Below are 7,274 nucleotides of genomic sequence, written 5' to 3'. Positions count from 1 at the left end.
AGGACTATCATATGACATATGGATTCCTCGGCAGTGTTATTTCTAAATTAAGTACTCAGTGCCAAGGTTGGCATAGAGGTGAGGCAGATTTCTACATCAGTAGGAAAGGAAATCAGTTTGCTGGCAGTAGCTGTAAAGAGACTCAGAGCGGGGACTGTTTCAGAAATGAAAGGTCAGGGCATCTTTTGGAGTAAAGTGACAGGTTGAAAGAGAACAGGCAGAAGATTTCATTTCCTAAAACCAGGGAAACTTGAGCTCGGCAGGCGATGCCAGCCACTGTTTTCAACATTTTATTTTCTTAGTGAAATAGTGCCACAGCTGCTTGTGGTGTAAACACAGAATTCAGGCACTGAGACAGACTCTCATTTAAGTGTCTGCTGTGTGTGCTAAGAGATTAACAATCCAGCCCTCTTTTTTCTTTTCTTTTCTTGCAAGAAAGCCATTCCAGCCCTGTTCCCAGTTGTATGCATTGCCAGCATACTTTGGGGAGGAGAGAGTGGTAGCTCCTCCTGTGCTGTTTCTCTCTTCTCCCCTCCTCCTTTCTCCCTGCCTTGCTCTTGGCAACAGAGCCTTTGTTTTGACAGGGTGACAGCTGAAGGAGGTGGGGATGATGGCTTGTTCCTTAGGAAGCCTGTGGCTGAAAAGCAAAAAGAAAGGGGAAAAGGATTATCAATCATGTGAGGTCAGATTGCTCAACAGCCAGGAAGTGGATCTCAGATCTCCCTCTTCCTCTAAGTTACTAATAAAGGAACCATCTTCTGTAAATGAAACCAGGCACAAATGAATATACAATCAGCCCTCCACATTTGCTGGTGTTTGGAGCACAGGACTCTCATGAAAGTAAAAAATGCCAATTTCATTAAGGAAGTGGTCTGCGAACATCTAGAAACAAATGCGGTCATTGCTAATAACCAACACGGATTTACCAAAAACGAGTCATGCCAGACTAATCTGATCTCTTTTTTCGATAGAGTTACAAGTTGGGTCGATACAGGGAACGCTGTGGATGTAGCGTATCTGGATTTCAGTAAGGCCTTCTACAAAGTCCCCCACGACCTTCTGGCAAACAAACTAGTGAAATGTGGGCTAGACAAAACTACAGTCAGGTGGATCTGTAATTGGCTAAGTGAACGAACCCAAAGGGTGCTCACCAATGCGTTGTCTTCATCTTGGAAAGAAGTGACAAGTGGAGTGCTGCAGGGTTCCGTCCTGGGCCCGGTTCTGTTCAACATCTTTATTAACAACTTAGACGAAGGGTTAAAAGGCACGATCATCAAGTTTGCAGATGACACCAAACTGGGAGGGATAGCCAACACTCCAGAAGACAGCAGCAAAATTCAAAACGATCTTAACAGACTAGAGAGATGGGCCGAAACTAACAAAATGAAGTTCAACAGGGACAAATGCAAGATACTTCACTTCAGCAGAAAAAATGGAATGCAAAAATACAGAATGGGGGACGTCTGGCTCAACAGGAGTACGTGTGAAAAAGATCTTGGAGTCCTCATGGACAACAAGTTAAATATGAGCCTACAATGTGATGCGGTTGCTAAAAAAGCCAACAGGATTCTGGCCTGCATCAATAGGGGTATAGGATCTAGATCCAGGGAAGTCATGCTGCCCCTCTATTCTGCCTTGGTCAGACCACACCTGGAATACTGTGTCCAAACAAGCCCTATGAGGAGCGGCTTAAAGAACTAGGCATGTTTAGCCTGCAGAAGAGAAGGCTGAGAAGAGACATGATAGCCATGTACAAATACGTGAAGGGAAGTCATAGGGAGGAGGGAGCAAGCTTGTTTTCTCCTGCCCTGCAGATTAGGACGCGGAACAATGGCTTCAAACTATAGTAAAGGAGATTCCACCTGAACATCAGGAAGAACTTCCTCACTGTGAGGGCTGTTCAGCAGTGGAACTCTCTCCCCCGGACTGTGGTGGAGGCTCCTTCTTTGGAGGCTTTTAAGCAGAGGCTGGATAGCCATCTGTCGGGGGTGCTTTGAATGTGATTTCCTGCTTCTTGGCAGGGGGTTGGACTGGATGGCCCATGAGGTCTCTTCCAAGTCTACTATTCTATGGTTCTATGAATTTTTTTAACCTGAAAGAGCATCTCTCTTGAATATTCCACATCTTTCAGCATGTCTCTGTGGCTGAGAGTTCATTACTGGTGCAAGTTAAACCAGGAAATGTTTGTGGTTGTGTAGAAGTTTCATGTGAGTTTCTTACTCTGACATTAATAGTGGAAAATTTGCAAATACTTGTTTTGTAGGAGCCCATTCACACTACACAAATATTGTACTCTTTTTCAACTTTAACTGTCATGGATCTTAGGGTCTGTATTTTAATAATAATAATCATCATCATCTTTATTTATACCCCGCCACCATCTCCCCACGGGGACTCGGGGCGGCTTACATGGGGCCATGCCCAGAACAATACAATATAACAAAATATAATAGAACAACAAATCATAGCTCATTAAACAACACAATAAAAGAAAATATACACTACATTAAACAAGATCAAAGGAACAATAAAACCAAGGGCATCTTAAAGGGGGTCTTTTAGAATTCTCAGCCAGAGAGCTCATGTGCTTCACTAAGCTGCAAACTATTTGATGAAATGGTTTCAGTTAAAGTTAAACACACTATAATTGTGTTGTGTGAATGGTCCCTAGGGCCATTGATGGCACTTTCAATGGTATGATTCTAGTGGCAGAAGGAGATGGTGGAGACTGCAACAATGGCCTTGGGAACTCCATTTTGTTGTGAACCATCCCAACAAACACCATATTGACTTGTAATTTGTTTTATGCTATCAAAAATGTATACTGTATAGGTTTAAATTAATAACAATAGGTTTAAACACATAAAGTGGTGAATCTTCTTGATATCCAAAAAGTTTTAGGTTGCTCTTGGAATACACAGCCTCTTTTAAAGAGAGGATGGTTGGCCATCTGTCCAGAGCGCTTTGATCACGTATTTCTGCATGGCAGGGTATTAGGCCCTGATACTATGACTCTGTACTTCAAACATTACTTTTGGGTCGTGTGTATGTATGCTGAGCAAGAGCAGCTGGAGCTTCCATGACAGAAGTACAGTGAATGTGCTCTTGCTGAACTCTATAATATATAAACTAGGGTTATAACCTTAGATATTCACCAAACCTGTGATATGGATTCACCACCTCTGATTGGTAAGACTGCTTAGATATACACTTAATATATAATGTGTGAATGAAACAGACATATATAGAACTATATATGGTTTTACAGGTACAGGATTGTTGACAATTCTCCATTGTCTATATATTTAGTGGCTAATTCTAGTTTGCTGCTACACTGTGCCTCCAAATTTTAAATCTATATAATGTGTGCTTTGGAACTGTAGAATTTAACAGTAAGAAATGTTTAGTCAGAATTGTAAAGTTTGCAGTTATACATTCATTATCACATGCTTTAAGTAGTGGTTTTATCTACATGGGATTTGGCAACACTGAAAACCTAATTTGCCCTGAATTTTGTAACATTACAAAAGCAAGCTGCTTGCTTGCTGTTCTCTATCAGGGAAAAAAACAAAACAAAAATGGCCAAACTGGATTGTGTTTTGACCAAAGCACCAATGTCATGAAAGGTATAATACTGATATCAAAATTTTGTAAAATTGATAGAATAGCATAAATGTGCAAAATGCCATCCCTATCAATATATTTCTACGGGACAAATATCACAGGTCTCTGCTCCTGATAATCTATAATTCATTCCAAGATAATTAACAGATAGAAGATGGGTTCCAGCAGGATGAAGGGGGAATCAATAGATTTGCCCTTGGCTGGTCCAGAATTGTTTAGCAAGGTAGTAGTCTAGATAAGATAGCAAGAAGCAAATTGTGGGCTGTACAAGGTCAGGAAAACACAAACACCTAAAAGTACTGCTAGTGGTTAAGGGCCTTCCTACACAGTCCCAAAAACCATGATCAATTACGGGTTCACCTTAGGCATCCAAACTATGCCTCAGGATAACCTGGCTTTATCCAAAGTAAACTGGGATTTCCCAGTTTGCTTCAGATTAATAAAACACCTCAACATACCCAACTAAAAATGTTTGAGAACCCCTGCTCTAGGCATAGCCAGCTCATTATCACATATGCATCCTCCTAATTATTAGGCTTTCATTGTTTACCACATCTGACTATCTACTGCCGTATTTTTCAAATAAATATAAAGTCAGTCATGATAGATTTATAAATTAATCTAAGTGGCTTTAGATAATAACATGTATAATATTATAATCCATATCTTGCACTAAAGAGTAATACTGTATAAGAATAATGTTAATCATAAAACAAATCATCATAAGACAAATCTATAGTAATTTATTTTCCAATGAGCCTGTCATGAAAGCCTAGTCTTTTCATTGATTAGTTTCAGTTCAGTGAATGTAATAATACAAAGAGACACAATGATACCAAAGTTAATTGCTGATCTGCAGTAGGGAAAACAAATGCTCAGTACTAGATTTTACTGGTTTAGGAAGAAGAATGTTTACACTGTTACCAAATTGTAATGCTTACTAGTCCAGTGAAAATTAGTGTGATTTAGTGACTTGTCATAGGGCTGTGAGAACTTAGGTTCAAATCTCTTGTTAGCCATCAACTTCCTTAAGTAACTTTAAGCCAACTGCTATCTCTCAATGCAATCTTTTGCTCACAAATTTGATCTAAGGATTGAAGAGACTTATATATGTTTTTTTAAACTCCTTGGAATAAAGGGGAGATTTACGTGAAATGAAGAAATGTCATGTGTTTTGTACTAGTTGTTCTTCCATGGATCCAGATTGCAGTTACATATGACTCCCTTATCCACAGTTTCACTTATCCACACTCCAGAAAATATTCCCTCCAGGAAGTATTTCTGGGCCTTTTAAGATCCTTCAAGTTCTATGCTTGCAGCCTAACTATCAACAAAATATAGGGTTCTTTATTTTCCATGGTTTTTAGTATCCATGTATGCCTGTGTTTTGGAGTGTATCTTCTGTGAATAAGGGGATTATCCTGTATTCCACTGCATTTTTGTGTTCATCATCTAGTGGCCAACTTTCTGGAGATCAGCTGTTCCGTATTTAGGTAGGCTAGTCCTTGGACAGTAGACACAGGACCTTTCCCAGAATTCATTTTGAAGCTTTGTCTACTTGTTTGTACCTGCCACAACTTGTAAGCCACAACCTTCAAAAGTCCAGGATCAACACTGTGCCAGTGAAGTGACAGAACAAGACTTTGTGGAAGGGAGATATACGTATATGCATACAAATGCACACTGACTTATTACAGTATCCTTTCTCAATTATTTTACATTGAAGGCTGCCTTTTAAATATTTTTGAGTTTAAAACTATTTCATCTATGGCTCAAATAAACATGTTTATTTTTGTCTCCTTCACATTCTCCTGTAGAACCACTAGTAATCTCTTGTAAAACTCGGTAATTCCAGGAAACCCTGGTTGAGAAACCCTATACTAAGAAATGGAATTTGAAAGTTTAGCTATCAAGCAAAACGTTTCTACTTCCATCTTCCTAAGATGTTTTTTCCCCTAATTGACAGATGGAACTTAATGTTTCTTCAGCAACAACTTGCTTATTAATTGAACTATTAAGTTCTGTTTGTTAATTACTCTAAGAAATCTATATTGTGCCATGTATCACAAACTTGTGATATCACAAACTGGATATAGTTAATATCCATCAGGGATTCAGAACAAATCTGTGACAAGTGTGGTTTGTTTGCTATTAAATCATTCTCTCTCTCTCACCCACACACATGACAATATTAATGGAGCCACTCCTCAGTGATAGGCATCTGGGAATTTATGCAGGAATAAAATATGGCATATTACAAGCCTAGTAATTTTAACACAAATTGCTAATGTCCCCCCAGTTACCATATAATCTTAACAGCAGCCATACCTGTGTACACACGAAAGAGTATTTTTTCTGTTGTGCGTTTGTTGGAGCTTTTATACAGGTAATTCAGGTTGCAATGCTATATCCACTTATCTAGTAGGAACTTCCTTTTGATACACACTAGGGTTTTCATGTTAGAGATCAATACAGAAAAAGGTTGGGAGCTGTGCAGCCAACCAGATATTGCTGAATTACAACTCCCAGCAATTTTAGCATCATAGTTCATGTAAAAAGATTACAACTATTTTGAATAATGCAGAGCTGCAGGTGAATTTGAATGTTTTAACAAAATAAGATTCATTATTTGGACAGAAGCAGTTTTTTGAAGGTACATTCTTAGGACCTAAGCAATTTGAGTATAAAGTATAGGGACACCTTTGAACTTTTCAATAGTATGTACTCATCACAGACAACAAAGGTTCCTTGCGATGCCTCTTTCAAGAAGACGTAAATGCCCTCTAGGTGCAGGAATGTAACTTGAATTTGAATGTTATATATTTGTGTGTCTTCTGTGTGCATAGGAATTATTATTCTTAAAATTTTATAGAATGTCCTAGGTACAAATAGTTACATTATGCAGTTCCCTGGCATTTTGAGTCAGTAAAACCTTGCTTTATAAAAGTATCTTCTACCCCATCTCCATCTGTCTACAGTTCCTCCCCAAATATCCAGTTTTTTTGTAAGGGAAAATTGTTCTGAGGAAATGGGGAGAACAATTTCCCTCTTCCATTATTTTCCTTTGTATCTCTAAGACAGAGTAGTAGGGAATGAATTATAACAAGAGGAGGAGAGAGAGACTTCACCAAGATCATCTGATAACTACCCTGGTGTTGCGTTTAATTTAGTGGTGAACATAAAGCAGATAAAGATATACTAATAAAGTTCTGAGTGATATTTAGTATATTTACTGAGATTAGGCTTCCACTGGCAAGAGGACTTTCAGTCCATCTGCATCTGGAGGATTACGTCTTCTCATCCCTTTGTTCAGAGTATATGTGAGTCGCTCCGAGTCTCCGTTGGGGAGATGGAGGCGGCATACAAAAATAAAGTTGTTGTTGTTGTTGTTGTTGTTGTTGTTGTTATTATTATTATTATAATATGGACTTAAGTTCATGTCATGAAATAGAGTGCACAACCAAAGTAGATTTAAAGCTATTGCTTTGGTTTTAACAGAGTTTTCAGACTAAACTCTGATACAAGACCACAACTAAAAAATAGCATCCTTATGTTGCATTTCTTAGTCTTATACAATTTAGTATCATTTGATTTGGGACATGTTCTACATTTTATTTCCAGAAAGGGTTAGAGAAGTTCACAATATTTAA

At 38.5% G+C, this 7,274-nt stretch overlaps 1 protein-coding gene across 3 annotated transcripts in view; it reads left to right on the top strand.

The window, feature by feature from the left end:
- The window catches only part of kat2b (lysine acetyltransferase 2B), a 56,429-nt gene that overhangs the window by 3,114 nt on the left and 46,041 nt on the right, over nucleotides 1-7,274 (top strand). The window lies entirely within an intron of this gene.

Source organism: Anolis carolinensis, chromosome 6 (genome assembly GCF_035594765.1).
Source record: "Anolis carolinensis isolate JA03-04 chromosome 6, rAnoCar3.1.pri, whole genome shotgun sequence".
NCBI classification, from domain to species: domain Eukaryota; kingdom Metazoa; phylum Chordata; class Lepidosauria; order Squamata; family Dactyloidae; genus Anolis; species Anolis carolinensis.
The sequence above is the reverse complement of the archived record's forward strand: the minus strand, read 5'-3'. Positions and strand labels throughout refer to the sequence as shown.